This window comes from Gopherus evgoodei, chromosome 10, assembly GCF_007399415.2.
Source record: "Gopherus evgoodei ecotype Sinaloan lineage chromosome 10, rGopEvg1_v1.p, whole genome shotgun sequence".
NCBI lineage: Eukaryota > Metazoa > Chordata > Testudines > Testudinidae > Gopherus > Gopherus evgoodei.
The window spans coordinates 5,304,618-5,321,533 of record NC_044331.1 but is presented as its reverse complement, the minus strand read 5'-3'; the positions used below and the strand labels follow the sequence as shown (position 1 = coordinate 5,321,533).

General features: G+C 44.0%; 1 protein-coding gene across 1 annotated transcript in view; it reads left to right on the top strand.

Moving 5' to 3' along the window:
• Nucleotides 1-4,384: 4,384 nt before the first annotated feature.
• Nucleotides 4,385-16,916, top strand: part of SMAD3 (SMAD family member 3) — a 237,156-nt gene continuing 224,624 nt past the window's right edge. Inside the window, exon 1 of the mRNA XM_030578213.1 lies at nt 4,385-4,456. The gene's annotated coding sequence lies outside the window, so the exon portion shown is untranslated. The remainder of the gene's footprint in view (nt 4,457-16,916) is intronic.

Below are 16,916 nucleotides of genomic sequence, written 5' to 3'. Positions count from 1 at the left end.
TAATTTCCCCCCAACCCCTGCCTTCTATTATAGGGCATTTTGCTTAAGTCATCAAGCTGGTCTCCTTAGCGTGCCAGCCATGCACCGAAACAAAACAAAATCCATCATTTGTTCCTTAGAGTGAAACTCCCCAAAATGGACAGAAAACCAAGAAATAACAATTAAGTCTCTGAAACTGAAAGTTCCTTTCCCATACAGAAGATTTGATCAATGCACATAAATAAATTGGTATTCATGTTATTTATTTATATATATATATAATATATATAAAAAAATTTAGGCAAGGGAGTGCTACAAGGTTCTGAAGAACTCTAGAAATTGCTGAATCCTAGTATTGGTGCTACTTATCAATGAGATGCTGCTGAAAAAACAAAGAGCAAATTCATGACTGGAGTCCCATCCCATATGAGGTCATTTTCTGTTTAAGTTTGGCTCATTAGTCCAGCAGGCTTGTTGATACAGCTCGAAGTGAGGGTGACAAGTGTGACTGGGTTGTTGAATTAGGCCTGCCCACCGAGCCTGGCACAGAGATTCATCATTGTCTTTCTCTGGGAGCAGGACCATTAATTACACGAACTGCTTGAGCCAAATTTTCCAGCCGCGTGTCTCTCCGAGGTCATTTCTGTTTCAGAATCATCAGATTTTGACAGCAGAATGTTTAAACAACACAAGAGCAGTTTATTTTGAACAATAAGGGATAGGTTCAGGTCATAAGACTTCATTAGGTAACTTCCTTTGCTTTAGATTGGGTGGATTTGGCTCTCTTCCAAATCAACAATCAAAGCCTACCTCTGAAATCGTTCATGTCATCTCCTTTCTAAAGGGAGCACTCATGATCTATATTTCACCGGGGGGGCTTCAGAACAAGGGAATTCAAGATGAGAAGAGCTTTATTATGCTGTCTTTTCTTGTGATGTAACAAAACAGTCCCATGAAAACCTGATCACAAGACTTCCTTTTAAAAAATAAATAAATAAATGGCAGTTAGAAAAATCTTTTGTCCCTCCTTCTCTCACCAGCAAGGAAGATTTTTTTCTTTAAAAGAACGCTTTAAACGCTAAAATCTGTTTTCCATTTAGCATTCCCTGTCAGTATTGATTCATGTATTTTGGGTCACAATTTAGGAAGAAAAAGACTGAATTTGTCAGGAAATTAATCTTGGGAGACATCTGAAATTGCTTTTGAGATTTTTGGATACAATTTTCAAAAGCACTTAAGTGACCAGGAACTTAAGTCCTGTTTTCAAAAGTGATCTAAGAGCTGAAGTCTTATTTTCTTTCAACACACTTAAACTTTTAAAAATGGAACAGCTTTCTTGAAAATTTTAATGTTTGTCTCATTTTTTAGTAAACTGGAACTTATATATGAAAATTTTTTCACATGTTGCAAAATTAAAATGACACTTTCTCTCTCTTTTTTCACCTTTTGAGAAGAGATACCTACAGCTTTATGCTCATCCCTGTCTATGAAGAATAATAAAGGGCTGGTGGGTTAATGTAAGAAGGTCACATAGAGATGTGGTAGCCTTTGCAAAGCTTTCAGAGGGTATTCTCAACCCAAGACTAGAAACTTACAAAATGCTTTAGGATACACTGTGCACTGGAGGAATTCCAGCAAAGGGCTTCCTTGTGCTAGTATTTATTCTGTTTGACAAACATATTGTACCTCAAATTAAGACTGAGCAATACTTTCATAAGAGAACCTGAAAGCAGGCACCACTTGCCTGTCACTCAGGTTTGGGTTTGAGGCATGAAATTTAGGCCAAGTTTATCAAAAGATTGACTATGGCTGTTGATCCTGCTAGTGAATCAGGTCTGAACTTTGGATGCTGTAGCAGGATGCATGGTTTCGATGCAATACCAGGTAAAATTCACTTGTTTGAAGTTACTTTTGAGATACAGAGGTTTATCTGAATCCCCCACTTAAAGTTTAGGAGATGCAAGCCCAACTGTCTCCAAAAACAGACCAACAAACTAACCTCCTCCCCTCTATCTGCCCTCCACCCCCCCAGTTTTGTATGAAATCAAACAACATGAGCTTCACAGGACTGTAATTGCCATGCCAAGACACAGCATCATGACCTTTGTATTTTCACACCATTACTCGGGTGTGTTAATGATTGTGACGTCATCACGTCATAACCCAACATCACTGACTCAATTTTCCAAATACATTTGGGTGCTCTTTAATGACTCAGCGGAACAAATCTAGACAGACACAACAGTTTCACAACAGAGGGCAGCATGAGACTCCTCCTTTGCAAATACCTGTGTTTAAAAAGAAAGGCCCAAGTCAGACATGGGGGGGATGAATCTCACACAGATATTGTTCAAAACTGGCTGGTAAAGCACCTAAGATCATCAACTCTCTACCTGTTCCTCCTCTGAATATACACACTCCTCTCTGTGTAAACAGCACATGTTTGGAGGGTTTGGGGTCTCAGCATTGCTCCTGCTTAACTCAGAGACATATTTAAGGTTTGCTATTGAAGTTACTAATATCAGCTGTAACTTCCTCAAAAGCCTGATCCAGACCTCATTTGCCCCTTCTGAGAGCACATATGATACAGGCAGAGGAGTCGAGAACAGGAGCTCTTAATGGAGCCATGCTGCCAGGAAGAAAAGCAGCACAGAGGGCAGCCTCACTGCCTGGGTGGAAAACATCCCCTGAGCAGATGTACAGAAAATGATGGCATTTCCTCACAGATCCCAGGACATCTGGTCAGTCTCTGGGGAGACAACCTACTCCACACACACCTGACACCTCAGCAATTCCATGAATTTAATTCAGCAATGAGTTACAACGCAGCAACTCCTGCTGAAGTCAGAATGAACTCAGTGAGTTGCGTGGGATGCAAGTCAAAAGCAGATATTGGTACCATGATTTGTATTTTGTCCCCTTAGCAGTTATGCCTTTGGTCTGACTTGTGGTAATATACAGTGGCCTAAATTCTGCCCTGCTTCACATCCATGTTGGTGTCACTGGAGCCGCTCTAGTGGGAGGGCAGGATCTGGCCTAATGGGTTTTACTTGTTCTAAAAAATGAGTCAAAGAGTCAGCCCTGTAAATAGTTTAGTACTAACTGAAAAAATACTTTACTTTGCAGCTGTGGCAATAAAAGTCTTACATTACTTTTTGAAAATTCTAGTTTTAAGACAATTACATGAATCCAACCTTTTTTATTAAAACAAGTCATTAGGGGCTAAACCCTCTTAGGCGTCAAGTATTTTATTTTCCTTCTTCTTTTTTTTTTTTTTTTTTACTAATGCTGCATAATAAAGTAATTATGTAATCAGAAGTAAATTACTTACAAAACCAGGGAGATTTTTTTTAAGTGAGAACAACAAATGAATCCATCATTTGTTCCCTAGAGTGAAACTCCCCAAAATGGACAGAAAACCAAGAAATAACAATTAAGTCTCTGAAATGGAAAATTCCTTTCCCATACAGAAGATTTGATCAATGCACGTAAATAAATTGGCATTCAGAAAACAAGTACCACAATTTCTTTCTGTGCAGTGATACACTTCTTTAGATGGCCTATATAGGTTGCTAGAGGGATACCACTGCCTCTCTTCAAGTGTAGAATTCCCTACATATTGAGGCATCAGGTTTAATTGTTCCATAACTCCCATGAGAAGTGTGTGGGGTTATGGATTCCTGACATCTCATTGTATTAAAAAGAAAAGAAAAAAAGCTTCTAGGAATCTATTATAACCCTGGGAAGGTTGGTACAATAAGCTAAGGCTGTATGGCTAGGATACTGTGAACATACTCATCTTCATGACTAATGAAGGATTTAGAAATAAGCCTCAACCAAAACCCCAACGTTGGGGGCATATCTGGAACTCAACTATCCCTATGTATATGGATTCTGTGACATTCTATACCTTGGGGGAGCATACCATAAACCCCATATTCCTTATTTTTATACAATCGTGATCTTACGTATTAAGCATGGTTAATGTAAGGTATCGAGAGAGGTTATAATCTGCTGAAAGTCATTTCTCTGTCCATATGTGTATCATTAATGCATATGGAGTTATGAGAATTGTGTTGTGTGGTTGTCACTAAAACATTCTGAAAGTTGGGGAATCAGCCAGATATTAGCTCCCCAGAAGCAACAACAAGGAAAGTAACGAATGCCCGGGTGAGGTGTCAAACAACCATCAACAACCATTGTCCAGCAAGGGAGCTACAATTCAATGAATCACCTGCATGAGGCCACACCGGGGGAATTGCTCAACCTTGCCTGGAGACTCAGCAATGCCCCGAGACATGCCTGGACTTGTGTTTTCCAAGCACATGGACTAAGGGTATAAAACAGACAGAGTGGCCGCATGCTTGGCCTTTCTCCTTCACTCACCTACGCTGCAAGCAACAAGGTCACGCTGAAGACTCCAACTGAGGGGACTGGCTCAGATTTCTGTGTGCTATGAACTGCAATATCCAGCGGGGTGAGAAAAACTGCTTAGTCTACTTGTTGCCCAGTCTAATAGGGTTGAGAGTTTAGACTGTGTGCTTATATTTTATTTCTGTTGGTAACTGACTTTTTCCCTCTCAGTTAAAAACTATCTTTTATAGTCAATAAGTTTTGTTGTGCTGTTTATCTTTACCAGTGAGTTTGCATGAAGTATGTGGCAAATTTGCTCAGGTTTTGCGAAGGCTGGTGTATGTCCACTTTCCATTGATGAAGTGGTGAACCAATTAATAAATTTGCACTGCTTGTCTTGAGCAGTGCAAGATGGTATATTCCTGAGGTACGGTGCTGGGAGCTGGGGGGATTTGGCTCTGGTGCCTTTCTCTGTGTGATTCATGAATGGCTCTGAGAGCGTTCGTGCAATCTAGCTGGATGTGGGGCTCCACTTGCTGTTGTGCTGAGTTATAGCAGTGCCTGGAGGGGTTTGCTGCTGGTCTCTAGCAAGGCATTACAAGAGGCAGCCCAGGCTGGAGAGAGTTCACTGGGCACAGCAGTCCCACAGTCCCAGGATGCAGGCCGGGGAGCCAGTCTCAAATTCTATTGACCGTATATGAGCAATAATGAATTACAGTAAATGGCTATTAACATAATCTGACATGAAACAGTCCCTTTTACTTGTATACATGTTGTTTATTTCTGCCCCTAACAAAATGAGACGTAGTTTCCTATATATTCTATTCTTTCATTAGTAACAGATCTTAGAAAAGATCTTCTGGGAAACTGAAGAAAAGCAACCAAAGTTTACATTTAACGTGCAACTACAAATTCTTCTGCCATTGCATCAGGATTACAAGAGGCAAGCTACAGCATGTGGTTAGCATTAAAAAAGGGTTAGACTTCATTTTATTTCTAAGCAGGAAGTTTGTTCACTTAGAAGCCCTTTGGGGGGAGCTACTTATTTTCTAATCTTATGGTAATAATGCAAGTGATACAGCAGCCTCGAGATAATTAAGACAAACTGATTTCCAAATACACAAAGCACGCAGGGAAACAGAGAAGGGCTTCAGTGGTGAGACGTAAAAGAGTTTATTTTAAATAAAGATTACAAAAATAACCTACTGTCAGAGATGATGTGAAAACCATTAAATAGTAATTTAGCATAATTACAATCATGGGTGAGCTAAGGGCTAGCTTAGTCAATTACAATCAATCTTTCTGTCTGTGTCCATATTCTGACTTCAGACCTGCATCTCCGCTGCAGAAATATGCCATCTAGAAAATGACTGAAAGAATGTTGCAGCTATTGAAAGTGAACAAATATCCTCATAACACTGAAAAAGAACTCGGCTATATCTCTGCCTTCTGCAGCCGCAACAAACCTTTTAACAACTGCCACTGGAGTTAATCACCGAGAATTGTACCTTACTGCAGTTGATTGCTATGAAGTGATGTCTCGCTGAACAAGTAGCAGATGGCACCATCATGCTTGGCTGTGTTGAAATTTTATGAGCATGGTGGATTCTTATTTACTAAACTAACAGGACTGTACATGCAGAAGCCACTTAAAAAAGAATGGTATGGAACATCTTGCTCAATCAGTGGAACTGCATCATTATCATTCACATGATGTGCTTATGCTTCAGAGAAATAAGAAATAATGTTTACAGGAAAAAGATACTTAAAAAAAAAAAAGTGTTTGCCTCAAGAGTGAAAACCAGCTGCTTCCCCAGCACTGTCCAGAAGAGTGTTTGGAAAAAGATAAACCTGTAAACTAAGCGCCTGATGTAACGCCTATAGATCTCAGTTGGGATCCACTGTTGGAATTTGGCTCAGGTCCAAAATAGATGAGGTGAAGAGATACTGATATGATACCAAGTATCTGGATCTAGAGTTCCTAGTCTAAAACCGAGATTGCTCAGTTGTTTCTAAACTAAGGACACTAAGTCCATGTCTAAACTAGCACTTACGTTGGCAAAACTTTTTTGTCATTCAGGGGTGTGAAAAAAACACATTCCTGAGCGACACATTTTGCCAGCGTACGAATTCCTGTGCACAGCACTATGTCAGCAGGAGATACTCTCCCACCAACCGGTGAGCTGGTTTTATTATGTCAACGGGAGAGCGCTCTCCTGTTGGCATAACGTGGCTACACGAGCGCTCTCACAGTGGCACAGCTGTATCAGTGCCGCTGTGCTGCCCGAAGCTTGTAAGTGTAGACATGACCTACGGGAAAAAAATCTAACTCCTCTCAGTAACCTGACTTAGTGCTGTTTTCCAAGGTTGTGATAAGCATGGGAAGTTTGTCAGACTCAGTAATGAAGCTCAGTCCTGCCCTCTAATTATCTGTAGCAAATTTGGATGTGTAACCAATTATATACAGTGGAACCATCTTAGTGGCCTAGTGTGCTTTATTATACTGCAAGGGAGCTGAGCTCAAAACCTACCCACAATCTCTAGCTCCCCAGACTCATAAGAACAATTTCTGATCTCAGTTACACCAGTGGAAATTTGGGGTCACTCCCCTAGAGTTTCCAAGATGGAACTGAAATGAGAGTTTGGCCCCTCCCCTCTCCTTTCAGGCATTCTTTTCCGGTTTCTTGATCTCTTTGTCTTTCTTTCCTCGGTGATCTTTCATGTATGTTTATTTCTCCTCCCTATGCCATTTTTTGCCTTGCTTCAGGACATAAATCAACCACGTCTGACAAAGTGGGTATTCACCCACGAAAGCTCCTGCTCCAAAACGTCTGTTAGTCTATAAGGTGCCACAGGACTCTTGGTTGCTTTTCACAGATCCAGACTAACACGGCTACCCCTCTGATACTTGACACTAAAAAATGGCAGTTTCTCCTGTGGCAGTTTCTCCTGTGGGCAGTTATTCCATGATGGATCTGCTAAAGGTCCTCTTGCACCTTTCTCCGAAGTAGCTAATGCCAGAGAGGATACTGTACTAGATGGAACACTGGGCAGAACCAGTCTGGCAGTTACCTGTGTCCCTGCTCTTTTGTTTTCCTATCTCTACTTCCCCAACCCTATTTGAAACTACCCAACAGCTACATCCGTTTTACAGAGTTCCTGCTTTAGCAGCATGCTCTGTATCAGGCCGTCTGTAACGAAGCGGTGTGGCTCCCCTCCTCATCCGGGAGGGTCAAGCCCCATCACTCACCCAGAGGGGTGGGGCCACTAAGTGGAAGTCCCGCCCCTCAAAGGGTCAAGTGGCGACCCGGAAGGATAAAAGCTGGCCCTCAGCCCTCAGTTGGAGCCCAGCCACTGGCAGGAGCAGACCTGTCAGCGGGAGCTCCTGACTGGGAGGCTGCTGAGGCCGCAGGCCAGTCTCCGGACTGGCCGGGGCCTCCTGACACTCGCTATACAGAGGAGCCGCCAGAGCTTCCCTGCGCTCGCTACAACAAGGAGCCGCCAGAGCTTCCCTGCGCTCGCTACAACGAGGAGCCGCCAGAGCTTCCCTGCGCTCGCTACAACGAGGAGCCGCCAGAGCTTCCCTGCGCTCGCTATAAACGAGGAGCCGCCAGAGCTTCTCTGCGCTCGCTATAAACGAGGAGCCGCCAGAGCCTCCCTGCGCTCGCTACAACGAGGAGCCGCCAGAGCTTCCCTGCGCTCGCTATAAACGAGGAGCCGCCGGAGCTTCCCTGCGCTCGCTATAAACGAGGAGCCGCCGGAGCTTCCCTGCGCTCGCTATAAACGAGGAGCCACCGGAGCCTCCCTGCGCTCGCTACAACGAGGAGCCGCCAGAGCTTCCCTGCGCTCGCTATAAACGAGGAGCCGCCAGAGCCTCCCTGCGCTCGCTATAAACGAGGAGCCGCCAGAGCCTCCCTGCGCTCGCTATAAACGAGGAGCCGCCAGAGCCTCCCTGCGCTCGCTATAAACGAGGAGCCGCCAGAGCCTCCCTGCGCTCGCTATAAACGAGGAGCCGCCAGAGCCTCCCTGCGCTCGCTATACCGAGGAGCCGCCGGAGCTTCCCTGCGCTCGCTATAAACGAGGAGCCGCCGGAGCTTCCCTGCGCTCGCTATAAACGAGGAGCCGCCGGAGCCTCCCTGCGCTCGCTATAAACGAGGAGCCGCCGGAGCCTCCCTGCGCTCGCTATAAACGAGGAGCCGCCGGAGCTTCCCTGCGCTCGCTATAAATGAGGAGCCGCCGGAGCTTCCCTGCGCTCGCTATAAACGAGGAGCCGCCGGAGCCTCCCTGCGCTCGCTATAAACGAGGAGCCGCCAGAACCGTCCCGCCCCTGCTGCGGCCCCGAGGACACCCCGGAACAGGCCTGGCCGAACTTCCCCAAGGAGCTGCCGGACTTGCCGCCCAGCCCTGGCTGTGAAGAGCCTCCATGGTGGGACGTCCCCGAAGCGGGTCCCATGAACCAGGTAGGCTCGGAGGGGGATATTGGAAGTAGCCCGGGGGCAGCCGACCCGAGTCAGGCTGCAGATTTCCTGATACCCATGGCAGTGTGTTGCGGTCAGGATCCCCACTGACCACCTGCAGCGGTGATCACCGCTTCTAGGGCCCCGGGCTGGAAAGCAGTGGAGTGGGTGGGCCTGCGTTCCCCCTGCCACCCATCCACGGGTGGCAGAGTCCCCCCACCCCCTCGGCCTGAAGAGGCCAGCTAAACGGAGATAACTGTGTATTGGTGCCCCACCCGAACCTAGGGCTGGGCCCCCTTTGACTGTGCCACTGCTCGGTCCTGTCCCAAAGGGCCCGAGCGACCCGCACCCTTGCCAGCCCGTCCCTAAACCAAGAGAGCAGGAGCTGAGATAACTGTGTATTGGTGCCCCGCCCGAACCAACGGCAGGGCCCTCTTTCACTGTGCCGCCACCCGGTTCTTTCCCCAGGGACCGAGCCACCCAGAGGGTGGGCTACAGTTCCAAGGACCTAGACCCTCAGACGATAGGTCGAGGCCGGTGTGGCTCCCCTCCTCATCCGGGAGAGTCGAGCCCCGGCAATGCCCCTGCTTACACTCATATTCCAATAGTGACACCAGAGATGTGCTCCATTCAATCTATGCCTGACATAGGCACATTACAAATTCAGCTCCATTTAATTAAACCAGTATGGTATTGTGAGTATGACAAGGATGTCATGGTGAGTGATTACCATGCCAAATTAGGGACCTTGCTCCTTTGCAAACAGGTAGCAAAGATCATTTCAAAGCCCAATTTGCAGATGGGAATCCTGCAAGCTGACACATCTTTGCATTTGGCCTGTTGGGATATCAGGCTGCAAACTGGTAGCCTTCACTGATTTTAGTGGTGGTATGATCCTTTCAGAGACGGCTTCTCAGGGTTTACCTGGGACAGAACCATTATCTTAACCAGCTGCTAGGAACTGGCTCTGAGCACTCTTGGATATGTGATGTCTGCTTTGCCTTCTCTTTCAGCTGTCATTGGAAACCACCGGTTCCTTTGTAGCCATTGCCTTGTCCTGTACCATTCCTTCCCTGTTCATTAAAACCCATTAATGTTAACTTAGAAATGTTTTCAAAGCACTCTGAGACTATCAGGTGGAAGGCAGCGTGCCATGGAAATGCAAAGTGCAGTTGGGTCAAACCCAGCAGTAGTTCTTCAGTCAAGGGCTGCTTAGCCCGAGGAAAAACTGCAGGATTTTAGTCCTTATCCTTGTATTCTTTGAAGTGCTGCCTCACCTAAGGAGCCACCGAAGGAGCTCTGCCCACCCATTCCCATGCACCCTCCACCATTCTGCTGCGTACAGATGGGCTAATACTTCTGCTTATAACATCATCAAAGATTTCTTTGCCTCTAGCTTAGATTCTAAAACGTGAGCCTGACTCTGATTTACAGCAGTGTAACTCTATTGACTGAAATGGATGTACTCCTGATTTACATGGGTGTGAAATCAGAATCAGGCCCAGTTAATTTGAATGTGCATGCTGACCATTCGGCACGAATGGGCTGACCTCTCTCTAATGACTCAGCCATTCCAGCCAGACAGAAAAGGGAAAGTTAACGCACGGAATCTCAAGTGTAAATAGGAAAATATATAATTTGAGAAGTACCTCTCCTGTGTGATTAGGTTTGACACACCTTTCTCACCCTCCATCCATGAGCATGTAGCCATGCTATTACAAGAGACCCTATAATCTCTATCAGGCAGGGAATGTAAACAGTTCTGATGACAATTTTCTTGTTTATGGTTCAGAATCACTGGAGGGGAGTAATAGGATGGAAAAATCAATACGGTTAGGTTGTAACATGTTTTAAAATAGCACTAATGACCCTGAGTTTTAAAAGGCGAGGAAATGGTTCACATCTGGGCTTTTCAGAGCACTGCCATCAAAAAAATCTTATGAATGTAATGATGCAGATAGTAATCCTAGCTGCATGCTCTAGCTTGCTGAAGGTCCATTGCCTTTAAGGGGTCACATCATATTTCCTCCTGTTTTGCGAATCACGTACTGCAGGAACATGGCTGAACCAAACTGCTTGCTTGGAAGGACACTCCCTCGCTTGGATTTTGCCATCTGTATTCTGATTACGTGAGTCGTTGATCCTGTGTCTGTGGCATCTTTCTTTCTATAAATCAGCATAGAGCTCAAATAAGGCTCTGGTCTGCTCATCAGTCACTCCAGAGCAAAACACAAACCTTGCAGATTGCATGGAAAAGCAGTGAATCTTATCCAAGGGAGGAGTCCATCCTGCTATTAATAATCAGCATCCCACATCAATGGTCTGTGCTGTCACTTAACTCGTTTCAGGGAGCGCACTTTGGTCAAGCCATATGGGCAAGGTGCTTGACTAGGAATCAGGAGAGCTGGGTTCTGTTCCAGGCTCTGCCACAGACTTCCTAGGCACCCGTGGGTGAGTCACTTAAACTGCTGTGCCTCCCTTTCTCATCTGTGAATAACACCTGCATCACTGAGGATAAATAATGTTTGTAAAGTGCTTTGAGAGCCTCTCATGGAAAGTGCTAGAGAAGCACAAAGTATCGATCTGATCAGTTATACAACAAAAGGTAAGCTAATTTTTAAAAAATCAATGAAGCCCTAGACTTTTAAAAAAATAGCCCCACTACAGCCATCTTATTAAATCCTTTGCAAGAACACTTCTTGATATACTAACTTTGAACAACTTCAGATCATTCGTACCACCAGTTTCCATGGATAACTATCAGGTCCATTTCAGCCATAATGTGGCTCAACTCAGTAAGAAAAAGTCATTTAAGAAGGAAACAAATCGTAAATGGGAAGCAATAAAAGTTGGGGCAGTGGGAGATACCCAGAATTATTAACTGCATCAAAGAGATCATTTCATCTCAGCTCTTAAAAAAACGAGGGGGAGGAATAGCTTAATGCAAAAGACTATACTTAGGGGAAGAATATAACAATGAATTTGATTTTCATTTGGAAAAGAGAGGTTGATCTGGGAGCTGCAATTGCCTGATTATTGCCAGAATGTAAATTTCTCTTAGAAATGTGGTTGCAGTTTATCCTAATCATATTCAACTTTAGGCAATGAAAATACTTCTTGCTATTTGTTTTGGCTTCTCTTGCTGTTCCAACGTCTGCAAAAATATGTCATGCATGAAATGATCCCCTATAGTTTGACAAGTTATTCCTTATGTTCACTAATTTTTCATTAAGAAAAATGACAGAACTAGCTAGATTGTCGGTAAGATTTCAGCAATGGTTGTGTGCTGAGATTAAAGATTAAGAAACATGTGTGGTGTTAGAATTCCTTTGTTTGGCGCTATTATTTCAGTGTTGTGTAAAATATAGGGTCCTATCCTTTCTCAAATGAAAGATTACTGAGAATTTTCCCTGTGGAAAGAATGCAGAATCGGTTATAGAGTATGCTCCCTAAACAGACAATCTAGTCACCAATCTGCATCATACATTGTTATACATTCATTCAAAAATAGCATCAGAAGGAGCTGGTGCCATTGTAGTTTAAAAGAGGCAATTATTAGTATTCTAGTAGCATTAGTGGTCTGGTTGTGTTAGGTGCTGTACAGACACAGAGAACTAGTCCCACAGACCTTACAGACTAAATAAGCAAGGCCGACAAAGGGTAGAGAAGAAACAGACTCTCAGAGGTAAAGTGACTTGCCAGGTTGTGTCACAATCAGTCAGTAACAGAGCTGGGACTAGAATCCACCACCCTGGTGTCCAATGCTGTGCCCTATCCACTAAATCACACGGTTCTCAATGAATTTAATTATGAAGGGGTCTTTAATTAACCTCCAACCTATTTTTTTCCCTGTGTCCCATCATCTTTAAATGAAAATCCTCTGGAACCTAGAGACTTTTGCTCCCACATGGAGCTGCTCTGGCTTTTGAACAAAATAAATGGATGATATTTTCAAAATATGTTTCTCAACCCTGCTGTATTCTTCTGGTTTCTGGAAAAGCTCTAAAACCATGAATTAATCTATTGCATTCCTTTCTTTTCTGTTCTCTATTAGGTGTTTTAAAAGCTACATCATTTTTAATAGAAGACATGTTTTCCACCCTCAATCCATACCGCATCCAGCCAGTTGAATTCTCTGTTGAATGTGTGTGGCAGGAGGACGTGGGATTTGTCTACATGAACAATTAGTTCTCAGCAAGCTGGGGTGTGAACTTCTTTGAAACAGGACTAACTCAAAGCACATGAACAAATTGTTAATGTACCTCAGCAGGATCCACATGGACAGTTAGTCCATGGCAGGCTAATGGAGGGTAGATGCCCCAGCTTGCTGAGAACTAAATGTACATGCTGACAAGTAAGTCCTATGATTAGCACTTCCCCCTTTCAGTAATTCAAGCCCAGGGGATGTGCCCACAGAACTGAGTTGTGGGGCTCAGAACACAGGGGAGCAGCATTGTGCCCCTGCACACAAGCCCTTCAACCCCAAGTCTGCAGGACTGGGGCTCCATAGGTCAGGATGGGATCTGCTGGCGGGGGGGTGAAGGAGAGGGGGAAGCTGCCATACTCTATGGCATGCTCTGAGCCAGAGCTAATGCTCTTCCAAACAGAATTAGCTCCTGCCATGTCCGCAGGATCCCTCTCAGAAGAGTTCCAAAAGTAGCTATTCTATTCCATTGGGAAGAGTCACTAGCAGCTTTGACTCCAGATGGTGCCATGGAGGAGTCAGGCATCACTGACTACATTACTGCCACTAGGTCTAGGGGTGATGCCTGCTGCTCCCTCCCCTCCGTGACCCTTGAGGGTGTTAGGATTTTGTGTTCCCAGTGAGTCTGATGCTGGGTAGAATCAAGGGACTTCGATTTGATGCAATGCGATTCAACAAGGCTTTATTCAATATGTACAAAAGGAAAACCCCTGGTACAAAAAATCAGAAGCTCAGCTGCTGTTTGTTAAAGTCCCTGAGGTCCATGGAAGAACATCACAGTAGATGAGCAAACTATTATTAGATGCACATATGCTTTTCCTGCTTAGAGCAGCATCCATCTCAAAGCATGGGGCAGACATGGAATGTATAGTTAGATTTGGAAGGATTTGATTTTTATCAGTAAGTGTTGATTTCACTGCACACACACACAAGCCTTCTAAAAAAAAAAAATCTTTCCATCAATGATAATCAAAATATACAGATAGACAAAGTACAAAAAATTCTGCTTGAGAACTTGAGTCAAAATCCAGTAATTTAGACTTTTGAATTTGGCTTCTTACAAATGAACTAGTGAATGAAGGATAAAAACAGGTACTATTTGCTGATTTAAGGAATTTATTTTGTATATTTTGACGTGTGATGTTGATAATTTGTGTTAATAGTTTATAAAGCTGTAACTTTTTGAATTTCATTGTCTACTGTCAGGGCCCCCCATCGCCCCATAATTACCTGACACGGTGAAAATTTAAATTGATAAAAATTAGAGGGTTAGACAATCCTTCAAGCCCTTAATGCCACACAACTGTGACAATTTAAATCGATCTGAATCTAAACAAAGCTTAAAAATAAGAATTAATATTATCTGTCAAAATTATATAAAATGAATTCTGCCAAGCCAACGTATAGGGTATGCACATCAAGTTTCTGTGTTGCTTGTGTGAAGGGAGTGGGGCTTTTCACACAGTAATTTACATGGTAATTAATAGCGGTCTTACATTTCCTCTGAATGCTGAAGAGCAAATGTGTGTATTTCCCCTCGGAGTTGCTATAGAGCCACCATGGACTCCAGGAGCCCTGGACCACCGAGAGCAAAGAAGGAAGTGGAGTCCTTTGCACGTGCTAGTCCCTGAATAGCTTTATTTCCTTGAGGGCCTTTCCCTGACAGATGGGATAAAATTGCAATAAAAATATTCGAATCCCAGTATGGGAAAATCTGATGAGCTAGGGGTAAAGGGAGAAATAAGTGCTGAGGGATATTTATACAGGGGTAGGAGGAAAGAGGAGATTTGTCAGATCAGAAATTCCAATTAAGTCCATAATTTATTTCTACGGAAATGATAAAATTAGAGATGGGCCCAAGCTGCAAACTCAGATTGGAGTCTGGATCCAAACATCCCCAAACTTCGGATGCAAGGTTTAGGCTCGCTATCTACATACAATAATCAATGTACAATTCAACTGTGCATAAACTGCTAATATCCATGTGTCAGGAGCTCAGACATTACAACGATGGGAGTCCTAGAAGAACCTAGTTAGAGAAGTAACAGCTGGTTCTCAAGAAGCATCATAAGCAATAGCTGTTGCAAGACACTACAAAAAACTGGATTTTTTTAAACTAAGAGGTCACAAAGAGATTGGGCCAGAGAGCAAGGGACTGTAAGGCAAACAGAAACTACATGCACTGAATGAGGAGAAGAAAGGCTAAGTGCCTTACTCACTCTCCACAAAGGATGTCAGAGGTCTTATGCGCTGTTCTAATGTCAGCCCATTGACAGCTGCTGTGAATAGTAAGAAAAACTCTAGGCTCAAGTCCTTCCCTTCTTACACAGCAGACTTAGAGAATTGTCCTAGCACAACCACAGGGTCCTTTGAGGGAACTGAACCCATCTCTAAATTCCAGAGTCGTCGTCATTCGAAAATGGTTATGTTGCACACAACCTTGGCGTCATGAAAGTATAGTCTGCTCGGTTACATAAGTGTTGTTTTCTCCATTGTTTGGACCTCTGAAAGTGGCTGGGCAAAGCTGGCTTTCATGTATGCACCAGTTTATGGTAGCAAGAAAATATCAGTGTGTATCTGCCTCCAAACAAGATATTTGGTTTGCAGTGTTGTTGTAGCTGTGTTGGTCCCAGGATCTGAGAGAGAGAGAAGGTGGGTGAAGTAATATCTTTCATTGGATCAACTTCTGTTGATGGAAAGGATAAGCTTCAAGCTTCACAGGTCTGGAGAATGTGACCAGAGTATCACAGCTAAATACAAGGTGGGACAGATGGTAGCGTAAGGGGTTCACGCATGTTGTAGTAGACCACTTACAATGAAGTGGGCACTTCACAACTCTGCAGTCATAGGGCAGAGGAGGGTTAATAGGCAGCAGAGCATGTTCCAAATTGTTGTAATGAGCCACAAAGCCAGTGTCTCTTAAGTCCTTTAGTTTTAGTGTCCAACAAAGTTATCCAGAGTTAAGTTCCCAGGCTCATCTTTCGTAGGGGTTATGCAGGCTTCTTTTGAGGATGGAGACTGAAAGGTCAGATGTAGAGTGAATGTGTCCCTTATGAGTGGTAGGTTGCTTTTGTCATCTTTATGTGTAAGTTCATTTCAGTGTAAGGACTGTCTGGTTTCACCCACATAGTTGTTGTTGGGGCATTCGATGCATGGGAAGAGGTAGATTTACACTATATCCACCCTAAGGAGCTGTACTCCTTATTACAGGGTTGTTAATGGTGAGTACTGGGCTTCTGAAACCCAACCTCCCCCCACCACTCCTGCTCCCTTTGATTTAAATTGTTAGGCACTGAACCACTGGTTTAGAAAACACATAGTTAAAGACTTTCACAAACAGACTTGGGGGCGGGGGCTAGGTTAAAAAACTTTTTTTTTTTTTACCCAACAACTTTGTGTGACCGTGTCCCTTTAAATACAAAAGGGTGGTGAAAATGGATCATTGTCTTTGAATCTTGCATTCCAGCAACTCTTCATGAGCCTAAGGAGGACACAGCATTAATCAATCATCTGGAAAGTGCATGAACTGTAACTCCCTCTGCCTTGAGACCAGTTGAAGTACTTAACCTAAAAATTACCTGCAACATGATTCAAGATTCAATCTGCTTGAGGCTTGGTGCAGATAGTGGAGTCAGTGACCTTACTGAGAGAGGCTGGGCAGACTTTATTTACTGAGCTCTGATGGCATGCTTGCCTTTCTGCAAATGGGGCCAGATTCTGATCTGGGTACCCCTCCCTTGACTTTGGTAGAGGTACTCTAGATTGACACCAATGCAGCAGAAATCAGAATCTGGCCTGGGGTCTCTGCATCCAGAAGTTACAATGCAAAGGTCCCACTTTCTCCTACAAATAATTCATATGTGGAGAGGAGACTTGCATATCCTGCATTCTGGGTGTTAACATGAGGACTCCAGGCTTGTAAA